A 27,432-nucleotide genomic window follows, 5' to 3' on the forward strand; every position below is an offset into this window, starting at 1 on the left:
TCCAAGTAAGGCCCATTACACACCATGGCCGGCCACTTGGGATGGTTTTTCAAACTGATATTTTCATTATTTTAATGCCAAATAATTCAAACCTAACCCTAGTGGAATGCTATAAATAGATAGTGAAGGCTTCAGAAAATTTACACTTAACTTCTGATTTCCTTCAGAGAAACACCTGAGCCTTCTCTCTCTATACCTAGCCGCCACCTTCTTCTCTCTCTTCTTCCTTGAAATTTTGAACCTCTTAGTGATTAGAGTAGTGCCCCCACACAGCAAGTGATACCTCAATCATAGTGAGGAAGATCGTGAAGAAAGACAATCAACAAGAAGGAGTTTCAGCACTAAAGAAGGAGAGAAAGAGATCGAGGTTCAGATCTTGATAATACTCTGCGACAGAAAGGATACAAGGGTTAGAGATCTAAACGGAAGGAGTCATATTATTCCGCTGCACCCAATGTAAGGTTTATAATACTTTATATGTGTTTATTTCATAATCGTTTTAGAAGTTCATATTTAGGGTGTTAATCAACATACTTGTTAGTAGATCTAAGATCCTGGTAAAATAATTTCCAACAGAATGTTCATTGGGCAGAGGACCAATAGATGATAAGCCGATACGCAGTTAAGCTAAGGCTATATTATTATCTAAGAATTATATATTCAGAGATACTATTGTAAGAGCTATAAGAAAAGGAAACTTCTTCCTTGTTCTTAAGTCAATACAAATAACAAGGATTAGGCTATTACCGAACTTCTCGGGGCTGAACCTCTATAAAATTCTTGTGTCTTATTATTAATTTCTTATATATTTTCATTAAGACATATCGTTTATCACTTATCAAAAAGACTCATTGTCGTTGGCTAAAAGTGAAGTCAACATTTTGGTGCTTTCATTGAGAGCAGAATCGCAGATCGCTCTTTTTAACATTCGACACGATGGTGCAAACTCGTAGAGGCCTGTCTGACCCAGCAAACTCAGAGATGCTGGATCCGACATCGCAGGACTCAGGGAGTTCAAGTGTTCCACCCGCTGTCAATCCTAGACAGACGGGAAGCGTGGTGAATGGTGGGACGACTCCTGTTACTGAAACTGCGCCTGGTGTGCAAGAGACTGGGAATAACAGTTCCGCACACAGCCAGGGAATTCATAACACGACAATTCCACAAGGCATCAACGCCCATACGACCATAGGAGATGCGGCTGAATTGCAAAATCTCCGTGCTGAGCTCGGACTCATGCAGGGTCATAGTAATACTCTGCATCATGATCAGGAGGAACTGCGTGCTGCAGTAAACCTCGCGTTTGATGAACAGGGTCGTATGTTAGCTAAATGGAGGGACAAAGAGATGGAGGCATTAAGGGCTCACCATGCAGAGATCGAAGACCGTAGTCGGCAAGCTACTGTGCTGATACGAAGAGCCTACCAGGCTGTAGGCCAACAAACATCGAGCGTCATTCCCCTGGGAGAAAGGGAGGACGACCCGACGATGAATGCCTCCCAGACAACCAACGGTCAGCCGTCCAATCCCCGGTCACGAGTTCCACTCGTGGGCCAAGAGGTAGGCGGGCAAACCTTGTCGGGGAATTCATCAGGAGGAGCCATACCCGACGGATCCACTCAGAATAATGGAGCCATTCTGCCTGTCAACCAAGCGAATCAATCGTTGAGGCAACCAGGCTCTTCTGTGTTTGATAGGCTGGGAACGACCCATGACCTAAGGGATGATCTAAACAAAAGAAGGGGGACAGACGAGCAGAATACTACAACGATCGTGCAGCCCGGAGCCCATACTCATGTCCTCGCTCAGAAAGACGCTGATGTAATCCAACCCGACCAAAACGCCAATCAAGTCAGCCCAGCCGTACAGGCCCAGCTTGACGAATTGAAGAATATGTTTCATGGCATGGCCGGACAGCGTAACAATGATCTCGAGTTAGACCCTGCACGCGGAACTCCCTTCTCACCACAGATCAATCTCCTGCCACTGCCCCACAAGTTCAAAATGCCAACGTGGAAGATGTACACTAGGAGAGAAGATCCTCTCTCCCATCTCAAGTATTTTGAAATGCAAATGGATTTACAAGGAGTGCGAGGGGACGTATGTTGCAAAATCTTGCCTGCCACTTTGTCGGAAGCCGCACAGCAATGGTATTTCAAGTTGGCTCCTGGAAAGTTTAGTTCATGGAAAACATTCTCTTCGGAATTCGATGCACAATTCTCTTCCTCACGTCAGCTCCCATTCCATCTGGGAGATTTGGTCGAAGTAAAACAGCGACCACGCGAGCCACTCCGGGCATACATCAGCAGATTCATGACGGAAGCGACCAAGGTGTCGCGGGTAACCGAGGATGGAAAGTTATCCGCGATACTAGGGGGCATTGAAGTCCTTGGCGAACTATGGAAGGATATAAGGAATAACGGAATGGTCGACTCAATGAGTGATTTTCTTGACCGAGCCGAAGGTTTCATCAAGCTTAAGGAAGCAATTCAACGAGCAGAAGGTGAGCAAAACCCGAGCAAAACGAAGGCTCCTTCCACTGGAACATCCGCCCAACTTCCTCATTATTCCAGCAATTCAAGTGGCAAGAGTTCAGGCAATAAACACAAGAAAGGAAAAAGGGAAAGTTCGTCGAAAAGTCTGGATAGAATCCCCTTGATCATGCCAAGCACACTGCATTCACTCTCCTAACTGAAGATATAGAGAGCGTGTATATGGCAACTCAGTCGTTAATTCCGTACAAGAAGCCTGGGCCCATGAAGAAAGATACCAGCAAAAAGGACCTGAAGAAATTTTGTCGGTTCCACGGAGACTACAGCCACGACACCAATGAATGCTACAACTGGAAGCAGGAAATAGAACATCTGATCAAGAAAAACAACCCGCACTTACAGAAGTATGTCAAGGCCAACCAAGGTCAGAACAACCAGGGTCTGTTGCCTCCACCAATAGATGGACACTTGCAAGTCATTATTGGAGGTCCACACATCGCTGGAGGTACGGGCAAAGCTCGAGAATGATATACCCGAACAGCTCAGTGCGGGCAAGAAGAAGTTATCCTGGCCGTGGAAGAGAGGAAGCTCAAAGTTCCACGAGCAGGAGAGCCAACCGTAACTTTCAACGATGATGATGCTGTCCAGATCAGATTCCCGCACAACGACCCGCTGGTCGTAGAAGTCCAGATAGCAAACAAAATGGTGGCTAGAACCATGATCGATAATGGAGCTTCTTCAAACATTTTGTTCAAGACTGCTTACGAGAAGATAGGGCTCCAGCTCAAGGATCTAACTCCATGCCTCCAGCCTGTCTATGGTTTCTCCGGTCAAGGAGTTGCACCTCTAGGACAAATTCGGCTACCCCTCACAGTTGGACAAGCTCCGACGAGCATAACTATCATGGCACAGTTCCTAATATTGGATGTTCCTTCAGCCTTTAACGTAATGCTAGGTCGACCAACCTTGTATGACTTAAAAGCTGTCACATCAATATTTCACTCGTGCTTGAAGTTCCCAACCAAAAATGGGGTAGGGTGTCTTAAAGGAAATCAGCAATCTGCTCGGGAATGTTACAACCTTGCAGTGGCCAAAGCTAAGAAGGAAATATCCTCCTGCCAGAGCCCAAACAATGGAATAAAGATTCCCAAGTAGGAAACTTCCCAAGGCGAGGATGAAGATGTGGATCCTCGACTTAGGGACCCAAGCAGCAATGTTGGACCTGTGGAAGAGTTAGAAGAGATCGAGATCGATCAAGCTATCCCTGCCAGAAAGCTAAAAATTGGAAAGGGTTTGTTGCTCGAAGTAAAATCAGAATTGATAAAATTTCTGAGAGCAAACGTAGATGTTTTTGCCTAGTCACATACGGATATGGTCGGAATCGATCCTTCTATTATTTCGCACGTCCTGAATATCGATCCTAACATCCGGCTAGTTCACCAAAAATGAAGATTGCTGGATAAAGAACGAGCAATAGCCCTGAAAGATGAAGTTGAAAAGCTGCACAACAACAACTTCATCATTGAAGCCTTTTACCCGGCTTGGGTCGCGAACCCCGTACTCGTACCTAAGCTGAACAAGAAATGGTGAGTCTGTATTGATTTCACTGACCTCAACAAAGCATGCCCTAAAGACTATTTTCCACTTCCAGGAATGGGAATAGCCGGGCACGAGATATTAAGCTTCATGGATGCTTATTCGGGCTATAATCAAATCAAAATGCATCCGCCAGACCAAGAACATACAAGTTTTTGGACATATATGGGTCTATACTGCTACAAAGTATGCCGTTTGGTCTTAAAAACGCTGGAGCTACATACCAAAGATTGATCAACAAGATGTTTAAAGACCAGATCGGCAGAAACATGGAAGTGTACGTGGATGATATGTTCGTCAAATCCAGAAAGGCTGGGGTCACATAGACGACCTGAATGAATGTTTCAAAGTCCTCAGGAAATACAACATGAAACTAAATCCCTTAAAATGCTCCTTTGGAATCAGCTCGGGAAAGTTTCTAGGCTTCATCGTCAATGCTTGAGGAATTGAAGTCAATCCGGAGAAAATCCAAGCCCTCCTAGATATGAACTCGCCAACAAAAACCAAAGAGGTGCAAAGCCTAACTGGTCAAATTGCCGCACTTAGCATATTCGTGTCAAAATCAGCGGATAAATGTTTTCCATTCTTCAACATCCTGCGAGGAAACAAAAAGTTTGAATGGATAGAAGAATGTGAAAGAGCTTTTCAAGATCTACAAGCACAGCTCGCAAAACCTCTCGTCATTTCTAAACCTCTGGACGGTGAGGAACTGGGGATATACCTAGCAGTAACGGAGCATGTCGTGAGCGCCATACTGATCAGAGAAGAAGACAGTGTGCAACATCCAATCTATTACATTAGTAAAAGACTCGTCGAGGCCGAAGGCAGTTCGACAGCCAATCTTTCACTGATTTCTGTGCGAACCATGGTATCATCAAAAGTTTCTCCGCAGTGGCACATCCTCAAGCAAATGGTCAAGTTGAAGCAGTAAACAAAACCATGAAGGATACACTAAAAAAGAAACTCGAAGATGCCAAAGGAAATTGGCCAGAAGAACTCCCCGAAGTTCTATGGTCATACCGTACAACGGAAAAAAAGCAACCGGTCAGACACCATTTGCAATGGCGTACGGTTATGAAGCTATGCTGCCCATCCAACTCGAGCCACCATCTCACAGAAGATTGACGTACGAACAAGGTACCAATCACATACTCCTTACAGAATCACTTGATGAAATCAAAGAAAAACGAGCAAATGCAAACTTAAAGCTGGTAGCTCATCAACAAAAAGTAGCTCGGTATTTCAACAAACGAGTGAAAGCTCGGAAATTCTTCGTGGAAGATATGGTCCTAAGAAGGGTATTCCTAAACACCAAAGACAGCACGTCAAGTGTACTAGGACCTAATTGGGATGGACCATACCAGGTGGTCAAAGTTCTCGACTCCGGAGCATACAAACTGGGTAAGTATGACGAAAAAATGCAACTCATTCTAGTACCACGGCACTGGAATGGAGAACATTTAAGGAAATACTACCAATAAAGTACTCAGGTTGGGTAGACCACTTCAAAGTACTCAGGTCGGCTAGACCACTTCAAAGTACTCAGGTCGGGTAGACAACATTAAAGTACTAAATGAACATTCGCTTCTACGGGAATGGCCTTCTGGGCGGACTACGCGCAAAGGTTTTAGAAACAAAGTACTCAGGTCGGGTAGACCACTTTAAAGTACAGTTTCTTATTTTTTTTATTTCATGGTAAGCTAAAAGATCAGATTAGACCACTAGCTCTGATGTAAGTTACTACGGTAACAAATACATTTTCGATCAATAAATGAATAGAGATAGTATTTCCAATTCTATTGAGTCGAAAAAAATCAGCATGATTATAATTTACCTAAAATGAGTACAAAAGGTTTAGTCGAATCCAAAACACCGAACAGATAAGCCATATATTTGTGAAAGACAAGTGACCAAGTGTCATACGTCTGCTCGGTCACTTGGGGGGCACCTATACCTGTACAAAGCATTTGGTAAACATAAAACAATAACAATTGCACGACAAGTATAAACAGAGAATGAAATTCATTAAGGATGACAAAAGCACGTAGTACTGGGATTAAAAGCTGCCCGATCAGCCCGTTGTCCAAAAAATGAAAACTAATTCCAAGTTTAAAGACCGCTTGGTCGGTCACGTTGTCTTAAAGGCCTTAAGGCCGCATATAATATATATATATATAAACAGGAGATAAAAAGAGAAGTGTTTAAACAGCTAGAGTCCCAGGCTCTTGGTTCGGTTCTTCTGAGCCAACTGGAGCAGGAGGATCTGTTATTCGAGCAAGAGAAGCATCAGTAGCCTGGCAAGACGCTTGGCCGAAGGTTGAAGCAGCCGCCTCTTTCCCACCATAAGCAACTTGGGCCGCGCAGTACTCAAGGTACATGACTTTAGCCTCGCCCAAGTAGTCGAAATTGGCCTGGGGATTAGCCTTCCAGAAATCGAAGAAGAGCACGAGGCCGACAGTCTCCAAAGCATTGACCTTCTCCTTCAATTGGTCCGCCTCGGTCACCTTGGCGTCCCTCTCCTCCTTCAGCCGAAGAAGAACTTGCCGCAGAGAAATCCTCTCATCCTGAAGACTGTTAACTTCAGCAGATAAGATCTCGATGGTCTCCTCAAAGCAATCAGCAGCTTCGAGGTCCTTTGTTAGCACGGAGATCTTCTTCTCAGCAACAAACAGCTTCTTGTTGGGTTAGCCCAACTCCAGCCGAACAGCTCCAATTTCCGCCCTTGCCTCCTCAGCTTCCTTTTTGGCCAAGTAAGCCTCCGCCCTCAAGGTGTCGGACAAAGCCGCACTCTTGGAAGTAGCATATTTAGCCCGGGAGTAAGTGTAAGCCAACTTCAAACTGGCCTGCACAAAGGAAAAAAGTCAGCATATGGAGCTAAGTGTGGAAAGTTAAAAGGGAAGTATCAAAAAAGACTTAACCTGGTGAGCTCCTTCAAGACTCCGCACACCAACACATCCAGAGATGAGTCACTATCAGCACCAGCCAGTTGCTCACTGACCTCGGGAACCAGCCGGTTCATATAGTTGGACAGCATCTCCTTGCCCTTTTTGGCCTCTGGCAGCACGGGCAAAGGTGGAGTTGGTGCCTGCACCCGCTCAGGAACACTCCTGACCAGTTCAGACCCAGTCGTTGGTGGTCTAGACTCCTTTGACTTGGCATATTTGGGGTAGAAGGGTTAGCAGCAGTCAGCTCCTCGAAAAGGTCAATAACCTCTCCAGAAGGTCTCTTCTTCGAGGACTCCTCACCGCCCTTAAGCTTCTTGGCCGGAGGAAAGGCGCTAAAGCTTCCGCCCATCCTCTTCCTTAGAGCATCAAGCATCTGTCGAGACATGTCTGCATAGAACAAAAACATTGTTGTTAGAAAATAGCCATCAGAAAATACAAAGCATGAAAGTGAAGAAGCTCAAAAAAGAAGTAAAATGCAGAGTGACTGCCCGCCCAAAAAATCAGAAATCCATCATCACCTGACATCGATTTTATCTCAGACATGACAGCCTTCCCTTTTCCAGCAAAGGGATAAGATGGCCGAACAAGTGAAGTGGGCTCCCTTATGCGAATTGCATTTTCAACAGGCCTGGGCGTGGCCGAGAGTTTCTTCTTCCTCTTCAATGGGATCACCTGCTCAGCCTCACCCTCAACCTCGGCTTCATCTTCAGGATTTAAGGGCTCCTGAGCATATGGCTTGGCCCTGGCACCTCCCTTCAACTTAGCGTCTCGCTTAACTTGAATGAGCTCATCCTCCTTATGAGCTCGTTCAAGCCGGCTAGCATCAGACTTCCCCTTCTTCCCCGCCACGGACTTAGGAGAAAAGTCCTCTGGGTAAAGCCCATACTCTACCAGATTATCATCGGAGGTCAACTGGATGATATTCCTGTCTTCCTCCAGCAATCGTGCAAGTTTTTGAGTTATATCCCTAAGAGCAAGGGTGACGGGAGGACGGTGATATGTCAGAATCTACTGAAACCAAGTCCGGGTGATGCTCGGATCCTTCACCATGAAGTACTCATCAACAAAACACCCTATTTTGCTAATGGCCTTGTCGTCCGTACCGCTCAACCACTTGAAGCCTGGCTGAGAGAAGTAGAAATACCCCGACCTGCCTTGCTTGGGGGTAGACTTCAGGTCGAAGAACCAGGCGACCTCGTGGGGGGGAAGGAGCATCCCATCCTTGGGAAGCATAGAGAACGAAGAGCGCGGACAAATACTTAATGCCCTTTGGAGTAATCTGGGCCGGGCAGAGGCCAAAGAAGTCTGCCACATCCCGGAAGTACTTGTGCAAGGGATTCAGTGCCCCTTGCTGGCCGTGAGCCCCCAACCAGGCGCACATTCCGTTATCAGGATTTGTGGCGCGATTGTCGTGGGCGGGAATATAGCAGTCCAGCTCGCCCAGGTACCCGTCCTGGTCGAGAGTTCAGAGGCATGCCTTCAAAATCTTGGACGGAGGACTTACCCACCTGGCGCCGAAGGCACCCTGCCTCCTATCAGGAACTGCCTCAGCAAGCTCCTCACTGATGTAGTCCACGCCCTCAACCAAGACGTCTCCGTCAGTATCGACTGGCTGCCCAGCATCATTGTATTCCCCGAAGTCAGGGGGTCCAACCACTTCCTCTCCCTCCGTAGCGGGAGGACTGCCCGGACGCACCTCGTCCAACTCCTCAACCTCTTGGACCTCAGCATCCCCCTCACGGTCCTCCTCCATCGGGACAGCCGAATCTTGTTCGGCGTCGGGCATAGTGGCGAGCCGAGCCACTTGAGGATCAAAAGCGTCGGCCAGACGCGTGGTTTTCTTCGTACGAGCCATCATCCTATGGCTGAGTACGGGGTCAGAAGAATTTCCTTCGATAGAAGGAGGACTAACACGAAGACGAGGATGAACTTCGTCCAGAAGTTGAAGCAAATCCTGGTCGATCTGATGCCCGAGTTCCCAAGACTCACCTGGGTTCATCTATAAAAGACAACACACAAGATGAGTGTTGGATAGAGTATCAAACGAAAAACAAGCAAATATGCCGACCAGGAGTACTCAACAGATTAAAGAACGACTATGTTCAAAGAAAAGTCAAAACTCAAGAAGTCAGAAAGTTTTCTTGAGTTAGGGCAAAAAAGTTCATGAAGCTTGGAATAAGCAAGATGGAAGACAGACGCAATGCAGTTCAAAATAAGCCCTACGACTGAAAGCCAACATAAGGACATGGAAAAGAAGAGTCGCAGAAGTTTCTAACCCTAGGGTTTCCTAAGCATTCTTTCTACAGCATAGTTACATTCAAAGCGTAAACATGCAAAGGAAAGCATAAATGGAATCAGAAACTTACTCAAAGATTCGAAGGTCCGAGTTCAAGCAAACCAGCAATCGTCTGTAGGCACTTCAGCAACTTTGAAGCCACAAAACTCTCTCTTTTTGCTCTGAAGTTTACTTAACAACGAAGGGTGATACAATGAGTAATGTGCCAGTACAATGAGTATTTATAGGCAAAAGGGGTAACTGCATACAAAGGAACCTTAGAGGCCTCGACTTCCTGCCTCAAAAGCGAATAAGGGAAATCACAAGTAATCGAGTGCAATCGTCAAACGCGGAGAGACAAATTTGGATTTTCAAAATATTAATTGTCAGAGCATTAATTAGCCGAAAACCGAAGGGACGCCCAGTAAACTTCACATCGAGTCTCGAATGGTCATGCTCGACACGTGTCCCCATCCAAAGGTAGAGCCAACTTGGAATAAGTCTACACGCAATCCCGGAGGTCCCGTACAGACTTGGGGGGCAAATGTTATCCCAAATTTGGCACTCTGACGTGGCATCACAAGAATGGTGACACGTGGACTGCACTTGGAGCATCTGCTCGAAACGATATGCCGAGCAGGATGCCTCGCTGGCACATCCAGAATGAAATATTCAACGAGCCGTGCAGAATGATCAATAGCGAATTCAGCTTGACGCATCATGAGTCACCAGGTCAATCCCTACAACTTAGGGATTAACCTACGTGGATGTGGCATACACACGATCCCACTATCAGTGTATTTAGCCTCAATCCCATGATCCTTGCATTCAACATTGATCACAGGATCTTTCTGTTTAAGCGCATTGTAACGAGAGAGAAAACTCTTCCTCCTCAAGTTTCCATCCCTATAAATAGTGAGGAATGTTCACTGGGCAGAGGACCAAGAAATGATAAGCCGATACGTAGTTAAGCTAAGGCTATATTATTATCTAAGAATTATATATTCAGAGATACTATTGTAAGAGCTATAAGAAAAGGAAACTTCTTCCTTGTTCTTAAGTCAATACAAATAACGAGGATTAGACTAAAATTCATGTGTCTTATTATTGCTTTCTTATATATTTTCATTACGACATATCGTTTATCGCTTATAAAAAAGACTCATTGTCGTTGGCTAAAAGCGAAGTCAACAGTTTGTATATTGGCTATCTTTTTATTAATATTTTATTTTGTATTATGTGTTTGTATTTTTGAAGTATATTAGTATCTTTTGTAATTTTTTATGTTATGTTTTGTATAGTAATTAGTATGTTGAATAATAAATAATGTGTAATACTTTAATTTTTATTTTATTTAATATTTTTATACATTTAAATTTTATAATATAAATTTGTATTTTTCTAGTATATTAGTATGATTTTTATAATTTTTTAAGTTACGTTTTGTATAAAAATTAGTATTTTTTTTGAATAAAAACATAATAATTAGTATATTGAATAATAAATAATGTGTAATATTTTAACGTTGGGTATTGATTTTGAGATGGTGCATATTTTAGTTTTAGTATGTGATGAGGTGCAGAAAGTGAGGTGAGTGAAGAGCACTTAGTAGCTTTTGAATGACATAACTTTTTTCTTTTTTAACTAATTTAGCAATGTGATCACTCGCTTTTATATATTTTTTCAAGACTAATAAAATGAAACAATAATTTAAGGACCAAAATAAATAGAAAAAATTAGAGAAAGGAACTTTGCATAAAATTTTTTGAATACTTTGAACGTTAATAACTTTTGAACTGGTTGTTCATTGGAGGTAATTTTTTTTAACTTGGGTATTTTCTCTTGTTCTGCACATCCCAAACGGCCACTGGCGATCTGGCCATGTGACGCCCCAATATTTTACCTTATTTTACAAAAATACTATTTTCATGCATAATTTGAAAAGATGAAAAAAAAAATTAAATACGACAGTGGGTTTTAAAAAAAAAACATCAAAATGCAACAGAGAAGGATCCTTCATTTATAAAATAAGATACAATAAGTAAATAATTTTAAATAATACATTTCCACTATGTTAGATTTATCAACTGCTAAAAATAAAACCAAAGCACCACCGATGTTCTAGATCGTTTGTCCGTCCGTAGCCGCTCACAGTATACATACAAGAACTTACCCTGCTCACTATACGTACTTTCCTGTCTAATACTTGTAGGGGGAAAGTAAAGGGGGTGAATTAAAAGCTTAGTAAGGAAATGCTTCAACACACATTAATATTCAATACACCATACATGTCTTAAATTCACAACAGTACAACTATATACAACACAATCATAATCCTAATGCATTAAGTATTTCAACATCATACTTTAACGGATAACTATAAGTAAATAATTCTATACATGAATTATATTACATGCATCCACGCTAATCCAAAACTATAACATCATACGTAAAGATCATAACTCTTATATCATACCCATAAAATAACCATAATACTATGAAATAACCATACACAATCATATCATATCATGACGATTACATACATAATCTGGGCCTACATTGGCCCTATAATAACTTGGGCACATTTAGCGCTACCATTGTTATGGAATAAGGCATCTCTACCTTCAATAGCACTGTCGTCGTATCATACCTTACCATAACAATACCATACACGAATCAAACAAATGCAGGGTAGGGTATCTCTACATTCAACGCCCTTACCCCGTATCATACCCTACCATGGCCCCTCATTTGTACCTGAAACATTAGCATACCACATACAACATGCAATACATAGATATACGTACAACATGTGCAAGTCATAACAACCATAATATACACCGATTCACAAACACATATTGTGTCCATACCACACATTCTCAATACTATATACCCATTCATAATAATAAATCACAACCCATATTTTAATACACATATAATTTAAAAAATGTAGTTCAACACATACAAAACTACTTAATTTCCTTACCTCAAATTTCGCTGCTTAAGACTTGTCACCTCGTTACTATTACCTATAATAAGACATGGGTCAAGGCCCTCACATTAAAGTTCATACTCTTACAGTACAGCAGAAAGAATACTATTTTTGAGTAAAAATTGCCTTCATAAAAATTATAAGAAATTTAATTATCTTTTCAATGATATAAATATCATTATAAATGGATTAAAACTGAAGGAGTTATGATAGTTTTACCGAAATTATTTCTGAGAAGGAATATGGAGTAACGAATTACATGACTTAGCAAAAATACAAACTTTTGGCATTGAAGAATTCAGAAGTAGAAGATAATATCTTCATGAAACTTTTAGGAAATTAAATTATCTTTCCAATGATACCAAAATATTTGAAATTGGAATTATATTCAGAGAGATATTGCAATTTTACCAAAATAGTTTTGCAAGAACAAGATTCAAGAAGCGAATCACATGATACAGAAGAAAACTAACTTTTTGACATAGTATGACTTCGAGTTAACAAAACATTTCTTCATGAAACTTATCGGAAATTGAATAAGCTTTAAAACACATATAGATCATTAAAAATGGATGAGAATTGAGAGAGTTATTGTATTTTAAGTGAAAGTACTTTTTCTGGGAATATGAATAAAAACGAATTACTATAACAGCAGAAAGATGACAATTTCGACATAGAATAACACCGAAATGGTAAATTTTTTCTTCATAAAAATTGTAGATCATCAAATAAGCTTTCCAACGATACAACAATTGCTAGAAATAGATCAATACGTGAGAGATATCATAAGTTTACTAAAATATGTTTCTTTGAAAATGAACAAAATATAATAAGTCCGAATCCTAGTTCAACTACTAACATTAATGGAAAAATAAATTGTTTCATACCTCTAATACTTCTAGATGTTTAGACGAACATATTTTTTGTCACCTCGAAATAGTCAGGCCTTTTTTGTTTCTTTACAACCCCATTCAGTTGTAGGGTCAATGGAATCTATAATATCTTTCTTACTCTTATCACTAAGTTTGTACCATATGGTCTTGATGCATGTTTTCTCCACACCATTGACTTCTGCAGTATAAACCTTCTCAAAAGAGAAACTATATATGGAATTTTCGTTGCTAGCTCTCGTTTCAACATTGTGTACCTAGTTGTCTCATCAACGTTCTTTATGGTACTATGCCAAATGCTATCGATATAATCAAGCAATTCGGGGACGTGAGACAATGCCACCCTTAATATGAAAAACTTCTCTTATGACCAGATCAAGGCTCCCCGTTTTCTTACTATTTTATTGATCTCTCCATTGATAGCAATAATCTCCCTCAAAGCTCTTAGTATTTTATCTTCCTTGCCTAAAACGTGGTCCATCTTAAGCGATAAGATGCTCTTGATCTCTCTAAGTACCACTTCACGTGACGCTCTTATTCTAGGAGGCATATTTTATCAAAATTCCGCGTATCACATATAAAACCAGTAATGACAATACTAAATATATTAAAAGCAACACTTACGTTATAGTGAGAGGGATTTTTTCAGTCTTTTGTACAGTGTGAGTATCCTTCAGGTTAACGGACGATAGGCTCTGATACCAACTGTAACGCCCCAATATTTTGCCTTATTTTACAAAAATACTATTTTCATGCATAATTTGAAAAGATAAAAAAAAAATTTAAATACGACAGGGGAGAAAACAAGGGGGTGAACTAAAAACCCAGAACTTACACTGCTCACTATACTTACTTCCCCGTCTAATACCTCTAGGGAGAAAGCAAGGGGGTGAGTTAAAAGCCCAGTAAGGAAATGCTTCAACACACATTAATATTCAATACACCATACATGTCTTAAATTAACAACAATACAACTATATACAATACCATCATAATCCTAATATATTAAGTATTTCAGCATCATACATTAACTGATAACTATAAGTAAATAATTCTATACATGAAGAATTATATTACATGCATCCACGCTAATCCAAAACTATAACATCATACGTAGAGATCATAACTCTTATATCATACCCATAAAATAACCATAATACTATGAAATAACCATACACAATCATATCATATCATAAACATTACATACATAATCTGGGCCTACATTGGCCCTATAATAACTTGGGCACATTTAGCCCTACCATTGTTATGGAATAAGGTATCTCTACATTCAACAGCACTGTCGCCGTATCATACCTTACCATAACAATATGATACACGAATCAGACAAATGTCGGGTAGGGTATCTCTACATTTAACGGCCTTACCCCGTATCATACCCCATCATGGCCCCTCAATTGTACCTGAAACGTTAGCATACTACATATAACATCCAACACATAGATATACATACAACATGTACTAGTCATAACAACCATATAACAACCATAATATACACTGATTCACAAACACATATTGTGTCCATACCACACATTCTCAATACTATATACGCATTCATAATAATAAATCACAACCCATATTTAAATACACACATAATTTAAAATATGCAGATCAACACATATAAAACTACTTAATTTACTTACCTCAAGCTCCGCTGCTTAAGACTTGTTACCTCGTCACTACTACCTATAATAAGATGTAAAGACCGTATATGATTAGTACCTTGAATTATTATATAATTAGGGTTTATGAATGAGATTAAATTAAAATTTATGAAATGTATGTTTTGGAAATATATTTAGTATCATATATGTTATTATGCTATTTAATGTAAATTATCCAATTTCTGCGTTTGTGTTCGGAAGCTGTGGAAAGCGACGTTGGGCCTTTAGAGAGTCATATTTTGTATTTCTAGAATATTAGTGGGGTGTTATAGTTAATGTTAGAGGTGTTAGAATTTTGGGGGTTTTTTATTTGACCAATTTTCCCTTGGGAGTTTATAGTTAATTTATTCAGCTTGAAGGGCGAGGAGGTCTTTTGGCAAATGCTTATTTTGTCTTATTTGGGGTTATTTTAAGGCTGAGCTTAAGATTATTATTTAAAAAAAAAGAAAAGAAAAGAAAATTGGACATTTCTTAAGTTAGAAGGAAATCAAGAGAAAAGGTTCATCGCTTCTTTTCTCTCTCTCTTTCTCTTTCGATTCTCTTGGGCAGCAGCTGGGAGATGGGATTTTGAGTTTGAATCAAGAGATTTTAGTGATTCTTGGGTGCTTTAATCCAAGGTAACTCTTCCTTCTTAATTTTCTTAAGTTTAGGTTAGGTTTTACATGTGAATTTAGGTTCTAGGTTGCTGTGTGATTTGAAATGGTTTAATTTGGTATTCTGGAAATGGTTTGAGGTTGTTTAAGCTTATTTGAATTAAATCTATAGGTTGAATTGAGGTTTGAGCAAAGTTAGAGTTTAAGAACTCAAACCTAGCTCTTTAATGGTGATTTGAGAATTTGTGTGGATTGTTGAGTTTTATTGCTTGGGATTGGTTTAGTATAATTTTTACAGGTATTCTGGAAGTTTTTAGAAGATTTGGGATAGATTTGAATTAGGGGGAAGAATTTTTGGGTTCCCAGCTCAGAACCGGAATTCCGGTTCCTGGGGGCCTGTTGCAACCAGTCGACCGGTTGGTGCCAGGAACCGGACTTCCGGTTGAGGCTTTTTTTCCCGAGCCCTAGTTTTTCCAGTTTTTAAGTAATTTAGGGTATTGGCATCCTATTTATCGATAGTGTTAAGCTTAGTTTGTATTTTAAATCCCCGATAAATGTTTAGCGTATCTCTCATTGAATTTTGAACGTTATGGTTTAGGGCTCTGTAAAGCATCGAGCTGCGTTTCCACTCAGGCCGACCGGCACACTTGAGCACGGAACGAGGTAAGATAGCGTAAGAATATATACATTAATGTATATGCTTGTTTTGGTTATTTGTACTACTAGCACTAATATGAATGGATTATTAGAGTGTTAGTATAGTGTTGCATATTAATGTGGTTACGGTGTTACCAACACGAGTACCCGAGGTACGTCGTGTTCGTGGTACAACACTTAGTAATTCCCAGGAGTACAGTTAGGGCTCTACCAACACGAGTGCAGAATTGGTACTTTAGTGCATTTGGTACAGTAGTCCTACTACCCTTAAGAATGTTCTTAACCATTTGGTGAGCTTGATTATTGAGCTCAGGGCGGCTTAATCATAAAGCCGGCATCGCATTATTTTTATATATTTCTTGCATATCTTACTGAGTCTGTTGAGTCATCAGTTTGCTACCCTGTGTAGGTAAAGGAAAAGCAAAGCTGGAGGAATAGTGAGATAGAGCTCGGCAGTCATTGTACATATCGCGGCAGTGCAGCCTGGAGGGTTTCGGTCTTTTATTATTTTGGAGTCTGTATTTTGAGGTTGCATGCTAGCAAGTTTTAAAAAAAAATTATATGTATACATTAGTAATTTCTTTTTGCAAATTGTATTTTGATACTCGGGATCTCGACCCATATGGTTATAAAGATATAATATATTAAAGTTATCTTTCGTGTTTAGTAAATATAAAATACAGGCGTTATAGTTTGGTATCAGAGCCACCAGGTTGTCCACTGAAGACCTTCAAGATATGTACAATCAAGGCAAGTGTCGAGCTCAACTCACGGTTCCGTAAGCTTTATTTCTTTTTGCAAATTGTTTTAAGATATGTTGTATATATGATTAAATAAGATGTTATAAACCCTAATTGCGGTCTTGAAAATATTTTGACCACTGTCTGACCTACGTGCCTTGTGGGTTCGTAGGCTAAGTCCTAATTAATGGACGACCAGCGAAATGTTAGAAGGCAGGATGAGTTGGTTGAGATCGGAGGTGGTCGGGGTGGTAGAAATCCCCAAAACCCCCGTGGGCGCGGTAGAGGCCGCAGTCGTGTTTCGAGAGGTGGACAGGAGAATCCACCTCAGGCCCCGGTTGATTGGGAGCAAAGGTTTGCTGAGATGCAAACTAGAATTGAGCAACAAGAAGAAGAGATCCGACGACTCAGGCAACGGGATGCTCCTGTTGAGTTTCCCCCGCAACCGCCTGCTGCGGTTCCTGCAGCCCCTGCGGTGCCAGCTGAGCAATATGTTGCTGGTAACCGTATGGAGCCTTTATATGAGAGATTCAGGAAGCAGGCCCCTCCAGTGTTTCTGGGAGGCCCTGATGTTTTAAAAGCTGAACCGTGGTTGACCGTTATTGAAAGAATACTAAATTTTATGGGAGTTGTCGGAAATGACAGAGTGGCATGTGCTACGTTTCAATTTTAAGAGGATGCCCTGATTTGGTTGGAGATGGTATCCCTCACCAGGGATGTTGCCAGAATGACCTGGGAAGAATTTCAGGATTTATTCAATGCCAAATATTATAACGAAGCAGTCCGCAGTGCAAAGCGGAAGGAATTTGTTGAGTTGGTACAAGGAGAGGGAATGTCTGTAACTGAATACACAACCAGGTTTGATCGCCTGGCTAAGCTAGCCTCTGGAATTGTGCCAACAGACTTTAGCAAGAAGGAAAAGTATTTGGCTGGTCTGAATGCCAAAATCAGGCATGACCTGGTTATTACAACGAATGATACCACAACTTATGCAGAAATGGTAGACAAGGCTCTTCGAGCTTAAGGAGTAGTTAAGTTTCTAAAAGAAACCCGAGAGCCTCCTAGTGTTGGTGGGATCACCACTATCCCTATTTCTAGTCCTGGAAAAGAAAGTGGAGATTCCACTTTTGAGCAAAAGAAAAGAACTTTTCCATCTTTGGGAAGTTTAGGACAAAGTAAAAGGTCTCGAGGAAACCAGAACAAAGGAGGACGCCAGACTTACTCCTATCCTGAGTGCCCGCGTTGTAAGAAGCATCACCCCGGGACTTGTAATCGAAGAGCCTGTTTTCAATGTGGTTTAGTGGGACACCTTAAGAAAGACTGTCCTCAGTTGAAGAAAGAAGAAACAAAGCCTGAAATTAAACCTGCGCCTGCCCCTGCTCGTGTTTTTGCTATAACTCAGGCTGATGCTGCTGCCAGCCCTTTAGTAGTTGCAGGTCATCTTCTAATCAACGGTTTTGCTTATACTGTTTTATTTGATTCAGGTGCTACTGGATCTTATGTGTCATCAAGAGTTCTTGATCAGCTTGATAGACCTAGTGATATTCTTGAGACGGGGTTTGGAACCCTGTTGCCTAATGGAGAATTAATTATTTCAAGAAAGTGGGTTAGATCAGTGTTAATTAGAATTGAAAATAGAGAATTGAGCGCTGATCTTGTGGAGTTACCATTGGCCGAGTTCGACATTATACTTGGCATGGACTTTTTGTCTAAATACTCTGCTAGTATTGATTGTAAATGGAAAATGGTAACTTTAGAATCGGAGAACGAGGAACCTTTTGTTTTTGTTGGTTCGGTCCAAGGTTCTCGTGTTCCAAGAATCTTAGCATTGAAAGCTAGGGATTTGTTACGTAGTGGATGTGTTGGATTCCTAGCAGTTGTAGTGGATTCCAGTAAACTCGTGTTGCTTGGACCCGAAGAGGTTAAAGTGGTCAAGGAATTTCTGGATGTGTTTCCAGAGGAATTGCCTGGATTACCACCTCAGCGGCAGATAGATTTTATCATTGATTTGATTCCTGGAGCAGAACCTGTTTCAAAAGCACCCTATCGAATGGCACCTGCTGAGTTAAAGGAACTGAAGATTCAACTTCAAGGGATGTTGGATCTAGGGTTCACTCGGCCTAGTGTGTCACCTTGGGGAGCTCCGGTTCTGTTTGTGAAGAAGAAAGATGGAACTCTTCGAATGTGTATTGACTATCGGGAGCTGAATAAGTTAACCATTAAGAATAAATATCCTCTGCCTAGAATTGACGATTTATTTGATCAACTTCAGGGCAAAACGGTATTCTCTAAGATTGACTTGAGGTCTGGATATCATCAGTTGAGAATTCGAGAAGAGGATATTCCGAAGACAGCCTTCGGAACCAGGTATGGTCATTATGAGTTTCTGGTTATGTCCTTCGGATTAACAAATGCACCGGCAACCTTTATGGATCTCATGAATAGAGTATTCAAGGATTTTCACGGTAATTTTGTAATTGTATTTATCGACGATATTCTTGTATACTCTCTGTCAGAAGCAGAACATGAGCAACATCTTCGAATTGTTCTGCAGTGACTTAGAGATCATAAACTCTATGCAAAGTTTCAAAAGTATGAGTTCTGGCTGTCGCAAGTGTCTTTTCTGGGGCATATTGTTGGAAAAGACGGGATTATTGTTGATCCAGGGAAGATTGAAGCGATGAAGAATTGCCCTAGACCTAAAACAGTCACTGAAATTCGAAATTTTCTTGGTTTAGCGGGTTATTATCGACGTTTTGTGGAAGGTTTTTCTAAGATTGCAATGCCATTATCCGAGTTAACTAGGAAGAACCAGCGATTTATATGGTCAGATAAGTGTGAAAAGAGTTTTCAAGAGCTGAAGCAACAGTTGATTTCAGCTCCTGTTCTTGCCCTCCCATCTGATCAAGAGAAGTTTGTGGTGTATTGTGATGCATCAAGGCAAGGTTTAGGCTGGGTGTTAATGCAAGCAGATAAAGTCATAGCCTACGCTTCTCGACAATTGAAAGATTATGAGCAGCGTTACCCAACTCACGACCACGAACTTGCAGCAGTGGTGTTCGCCTTGAAAATTTGGCAACATTACTTATATGGTGAAAGGTGTGAGATATATACTGACCATAAGAGTCTCAAGTACTTTTTCACTCAGAAGGATTTGAATATGGGACAGAGAAGGTGGTTAGAGTTGGTGAAAGACTATCACTGTGAAATCTTGTATCATCCTGGAAAGGCAAATGTTGTGGCTGATGCCTTAAGTCGAAAAGGACCTGATCAGATATCCAACATGGTCATGATTTCCCCTCAGTTAGCCTCGGAGATGACTAGGGCAAACATTGAGTTGGTGACTGAGAAATTGTATAATTTATCACTTCAGTCAGACTTGTTGGAAAGAATCAGAGTGGCTCAATTAGAAGATCCTGAATTGGGTAAGATTTGAGAAGATGTTTTAGCAGGCAAAGCTAAAGGTTTTTCAATTTCTGACAGTGGAATGCTATTGTTTAAAGAACGAGTGTGTGTCCCTGATATCAATGAGCTTAAGAAAGAAATTCTAGAAGAAGCTCATACTACCCCTTACTCATTGCATCCGGGAACCACCAAAATGTATCAAGACTTGAAACCCTATTTTTGGTGGTATGGGATGAAGAGGGATGTGGTGGATTATGTTATTAAGTTCCTAACTTGTCAACAAATTAAAGCTGAGCATCAACGACTGGCATGATTACTGCAGCCATTAACACTTCCAGAATGGAAGTGGGAAGACATTGCGATGGACTTTGTGGTTGGCTTGCCTAGGACCACAGGAATGTACGACTTAGTTTGGGTTGTAGTGGATCGCTTTACAAAGTCAGCACATTTCTTACATGTTAAGGTAACCTATACAGTGGATCAGTATGCTGATTTGTATGTGAAAGAAATTGTTCGTCTTCATGGGGTACCGAAATCTATCGTTTCAGATAGAGACCCTAGATTTACATCAAAGTTTTGGGTAAGTTTACAAAAGGCTATGGGAACTAATTTTAAGTTTAGCACAGCCTTTCATCCTCAAACAGATGGGCAGTCTGAGCGAACTATTCAAATACTTGAAGACTTGTTACGAGCTTGTGTCATGGATTTTGGAGGGTCATGGAGTAAGTATTTGACTTTGATTGAATTCTCCTATAACAACAGTTATCAAAGTACCATAGGAATTGCTCCTTATGACCTGCTCTATGGCAGAAAGTGTCGTTCCCCAATTCATTGGGACGAAACAGGAGAACGGAAATACTTAGGCCCCGACTTGGTCCAGAAAACAAATGAGGCAATAGACAAGATTAAAGCTCGAATGCTTGCTTCTCAAAGCAGGCAGAAAAGTTATGCATACCCCAAGCGAAGGGATGTTACTTCCAACCTGGTGATCATGTCTTTCTACGAGTATCCCCAATGAAAGGGATCAGACGTTTTGAAAAGAAAGGCAAGTTGAGCCCTAGGTTAATTGGACCTTTTGAAATTCTAGAAAAAGTTGGACAAGTTGCTTATCGGTTGGCTTTACCTCAATCATTGTCAACTGTGCATAATGTATTTCATGTTTCCATGCTGAGAAAGTATGTATCTGACCCAATGCACGTTCTGAGTTATGAGATGTTGGAGTTGCAACCTGACCTATCATATGATGAACAACTAGTGCAAATTCTTGATAAGAAGGAAAAGGTCCTTCGAACCAAAACCATATCATTGGTTAAAGTACTTTGGAGGAATAGTAAAGTGGAAGAAGCCACTTGGGAGTTGGAAACTGATATGAAAACTCAGCATCCAGAGTTGTTTAGGTAGATTTCGGGGATGAAATCCTTTTAACGGGGGGATAATTGTAAAGACCGCATATGATTAGTACCTTGAATTATTAAATAATTAGGGTTTCTGAATGAAATTAAATTAAAATTTATGAAATGTATATTTTGGAAATATATTTAGTATCATATATGCTATTATGCTATTTAATGTAAATTATCCAATTTCTGCGTTTGTGTTCGGAAGCTGTGGAAAGCGACGTTGGGCCTTTAGAGAGTCATATTTTGTATTTCTAGAATATTAGTGGGGTGTTATAGTTAATGTTAGAGGCATTAGAATTTTCGGGGTTTGTTATTTGACCAATTTACCCTTTGTAGTTTATAGTTAATTTATTTAGCTTGAAGGGTAAGGAGGTCTTTTTGCAAATGCTTATTTTGTCTTATTTGGGGTTATTTTAAGGCTGAGCTTAAGATTATTATTTAAAAAAAAAAGAAAAGAAAAGAAAATTGGACATTTCTTAAGTTAGAAGGAAATCAAGAGAAAAGGTTCATCTCTTCTTTTCTCTCTCTCTTTCTCTTTCGATTCTCTTGGGCAGCAGCTGGGAGTTGGGATTTTGAGTTTGAATCGAGGGATTTTAGTGATTCTTGGGTGCTTTAATCCAAGGTAACTCTTCCTTCTTAATTTTCTTAAGTTTAGGTTAGGTTTTACATGTGAATTAAGGTTCTAGGTTGCTGTGTGATTTGAAATGGTTTAATTTGGTATTCTGGAAATGGTTTGAGGTTGTTTAAGCTTATTTGAATTAAATCTATAGGTTGAATTGAGGTTTGAGCAAAGTTAGAGTTTAAGAACTCAAACCTAGCTCTCTAATGGTGATTTGAGAATTTGTGTGGATTGTTGAGTTTTATTGTTTGGGATTGGTTTCGTATACTGTTTACAGGTATTCTGGAAGTTTTGAGAAGATTTGGGATTGATTTGAATTAAGGGGAAGAATTTTTGGGTTCCCAGCTCAGAACCGAAATTCCGGTGCCTGGGGGCCTGTTGCAACCGGTCGACCGGTTGGTGCCAGGAATCGGACTTCCGGTTGGCAACCGGTCTGCCGGTTCAGGCTTTTTTCCCCGAGCCCTAGTTTTTCTCGTTTTTAAGTAATTTAGGGTATTTGCATCCTATTTATCGATAGGGTTAAGCTTAGTTTGTATTTTAAATCCCTGATAAGGGTTTAGCGTATCTCTCATCGAATTTTGAACGTTATGGTTTAGGGCCCTGTAATGCGTCGAGCTGCGTTTCCACTCATGCTTACCGGCACACTTGAGCACGGAACGAGGTAAGATAGCGTAAGAATATATATGAATGTATATGCTTGTTTTGGTCGTTTGTACTACTAGCACTAATATGAATGGATTATTAGAGTGTTAGTATAGTGTTGCATATTAATGTGGTTACGGTGTTACCAACACGAGTACTCGAGGTACGTCGTGTTCGTGGTACAACACTTAGTAATTCCCAGGAGTACAGTTAGGGCTCTACCAACACGAGTACAGAATTGGTACTTTAGTGCATTTGGTACAGTAGTCCTACTACCCTTAAGAATGTTCTTAACCATTTGGTGAGCTTGATTATTGAGCTCAGGGCGGCTTAATCATAAAGCCGGCATCGCATTATTTTTATATATTTCTTGCATAACTTACTGAGTCTGTTGACTCATCAGTTTGCTACCCTGTGTAGGTAAAGGAAAAGCAAAGCTGGAGGAACAGTGAGATCGAGCTCTGCAGTGATTGTACATATCGCGGCAGTGCAGCCTGGAGGGTTTCGGTCTTTTATTATTTTGGAGTCTGTATTTTGAGGTTGCATGCTAGCAAGTTTCTAAAAAAAAATTATATGTATACATTAGTAATTTCTTTTTGCAAATTATATTTTGATACTCGGGATCCCGACCCATATGGTTATAAAGATATAATATATTAAAGTTATCTTTCGTGTTTAGTAAATATAAAATACGGGCGTTACATAAGACATGGGTCACGGCCCTCACATTAAAATTCGTACTCTTACAGTACAGTAGAAAGAATATTATTTTGACCGATAATTACACAAATTCAATGAAAGTTTCCTTCATAAAAATTATAGGAAATTCAATTATCCTTCCAATGATATGATGATCATTAAAAATGGATTAAAACTGAAAGAGTTATGATATTTTTACCCAAACTGAAACAGTTATGATACAAACTTTCGGCATTTAAGAATTCAGAAGTAGAAGATAATATTTTCATGAAAGTTTTAGGAAATAAAATTATCTTTCCAATGATACCACAATATTTGAAATTGGAATTATATTCAGAGAGATATTGCAATTTTATGAAAACAGTTTTGCAAGAACAAGATTCATGAAGCGAATCACATGATACAGAAGAAAACTAACTTTTTGACATAGTATGACTCTGAGTTAACAAAAAGTTTCTTCATGAAACTTATGGGAAATGGAATAAGCTTTAAAACACATATAGATCATTAAAAATAATAGATGAGAATTGAGAGAGTTTTTGTATTTTAAGTGAAAGTACTTTTTCAGGGAATATGAATAAAAACGAATTACAATAACTGCAGAAAGATGACAATTTTCGACATAGAATAACACCGAATTTGTAAATAGTTTCTTCATAAAAATTGTAGATCATCAAATAAGCTTTACAACGATACAAAAATCGCTAGAAACAGATCAATATCGAGAGAGATATATCATAATTTTACTAAAACATGTTTCTCTAAAAACGAAAAATATATAATAAGTCTGAATCCTAATTCAACTTCTAACATTAATGGACAAATAAATTGTTTCATACCTTCAATACTTCTAGATGTATAGACTAAGAGACATGAGATGAGGTTGATCGAATAAGAGCACACTGAGTACTATAGATTTAGCCAAAAGTACAGTGGTAAGGTTGAAGATGACTGAAGTTTCTTTAGGTTGATGAGATGAAAAGAACGATACTAATTGTAGGGTAAATAATATACTGACTTCTTTATTTTTAGGTTATGAATAATAATAATAATAATAACTATATATTATTCAATTAATCAATACCTATATTTAAATTTGAATTGTATTTAAGCCCTATATTCTCTCCACTCCTCACGCACTCACTCATCCCTCTTTTGACTGCATATCTCTCTATATATCTTTTAAACATACTACTAATATAACATTCACTAACCAACTAAATCATTATATATACGTGCATAATAAGATTATGAATCGAAACATATAATTAATTAATCTTATGAACACTTGTACAAACACATATAGTTACACATAATCCATATCATATCATAAAATATTTTTTTTTCTTAACTATTTTTTTTAAATTACTAAAAATAATTAATGAATATCCAATATAACTATCAAACGAGTTTCGAGTTTCGTTCCTGGACGAAAGATTAATAAGAATATTCTCATTGCACAAGGGCAAAAGCAAGTTAATTTACTCGGATATTACATTGCTATCATCCCCTATATTTTAATAAATTTTAAATACTATTCTTAATCTCGATATTACAGGCCAACCATTTTATCCAAAAAATACTATTTTGTATACTAAAATCATGTTATGCACTCCTTTCACGTAATTTTTTGTGTTTCATTTTGCTATTTTACATAAAATAAACCAATAGAGTTCTTATTTTAAGTATTATAATCAATATTTATGATGTATTTGTTAATTCTACTACAATAAAATGTGCAATAATAATTTCCTTTTATATCTCTTCTAATATTTAAATAAAATCATGGTAGCTAATATATACAATAATAGTCTTTTGGCATGGTGGTAAGTACTTAACTATATAACTTTTTTGTCACAAGTTCAAATCTCAATAACCCGTTTTTTCTAATTTTTTTAGCCTACCATATCTATCCTTAGCACTCAACAATATCTATCCTATGTATTACATCAATATTATTCTTAATTACTCTAAGTATTTAAGGGTTATCTAAATATATATATTTATATATATAAAAATATTCTTATAAAAGTAGGTTAAAGAAAGCATACCATATACAAAAAATTATATACTTGACTTCAGATAAAGTCACTTTCGATAAAATCCTAACAACCATGTTTAAGGAAAACTTAAATCAAATAATTTTATTCTAATTCTACCGAAATTTTAACAGTATAACAGCTATAATTGAATGTTCTCAAAAAAGTCAAACCTATTAATAACAACAAAACACAATTTAAAATAATATAAAATAATCACAATAACATTTAGCAATATAAAAATTTACCACTTATCCTACCGCAGTTCATGTATTCGCAGAACCTACTTCACTACGGATGAATATTTAAGATACTCAAACTCATCTAACATGTATATTATTCAACCCATCGATCAGGCCACATTATAATATATCGCAAAACTTACTTCACTACAGATGAATATTTAAGATATTCACTCGACTAAGCATTCATATTTAATTAATAATAAAAGTTAGTAAATGTATACCTCGAGCTATCTAGAAACTGATCAGCACCAAATAAGTAGATTCTTGCAAATTGACCTCACAACCTACAATATAAAAAAATACTACAAAATTAAAATTTTTTGATTTAGCTACTTAGTAGTTATATAATTTATGAATAACTAGTTACTAACTAGTTATTAATGAGTAACTACTTAGTAATAAAAATACATGAATATGAATAAAAATTAGTAACTTGTTAAGTAGTTTTAACTAACTATTTACTAGCTACTAAAAAAATAAAAACACATGAATAAGATTGAAAAAAGAAAAAAAATGATAAAAATTAGAATTAATTTTTAAATTTTTATTTTTAAACTAATTTTTTTGAAATTAATTTATAAAATTTTATTTAATACTCTCTTATCTCATTCTCATTCACAATATTGAACAAAATTATTAGTTTAAAATATTCAATATATACATATACAATGCATAAAATACTTTCCTATCTCACATTCTCAATCACAATACATATACATATACACACAATATATATTCAATACAACACACAATACATACATTTATACTATTAAAGTTTAAATTTTTACTTTATTAGCGCAATCTGACAACCAATGTCGACCAAAATCGAGCCACCACGCACAACCACAATAACACCATCTTAATAATATAGAAAATTTCTCAAAAAATTTACAAAATAAAAAATAAAGTAATGTACATTACTAAAATTAGTAGAAATTTAATTTATACTTTAATGGACTTTGAGATTCAATATTTTCTCCACTAAAAATGGTGGCTAGAGGTATAACAACCACAACCACTACCTCTACCTTCAGTTTATCCTAAAAATGAGGAAAAATGTGATCTTTTTCGGGTATATAGTTTTAGGTATAGAAAATAGAAGATTTCGAAAAAAAATAAGCTAAAATCGATGCCATAAGAGTCATAGAATTTCCTTCAGCTGAGTAATAACCCTATGTCGTCCCTTATTCAGTTTCTAGCAAAAATAAGGACCTTTAAAGCTCATTATTGTAGTAGTGTATAATTTTAAATTTTAATTTTTAGGCACCACCACCTCTTTCAATGTGAACCCTATTTTCAGTGCATATATTGTTATCGTATTTTTCACACTATGACGTGGCAACACATACTGGTGACATGTGGCTGTTATTTCCTACATCTGGATGAAGAAATATTCTGAACAAAGCTCAGTATACATCTGCACAGATAGAGACTACCTGACCAAGCAGGGCAAGGGTAGACGATCCGAGCAATGCATCAAGACTTATATCGTGAACCTCAAGCACACATACAATCCCTATA

This window comes from Cannabis sativa, chromosome 4, assembly GCF_029168945.1.
Source record: "Cannabis sativa cultivar Pink pepper isolate KNU-18-1 chromosome 4, ASM2916894v1, whole genome shotgun sequence".
Taxonomy (NCBI): domain Eukaryota; kingdom Viridiplantae; phylum Streptophyta; class Magnoliopsida; order Rosales; family Cannabaceae; genus Cannabis; species Cannabis sativa.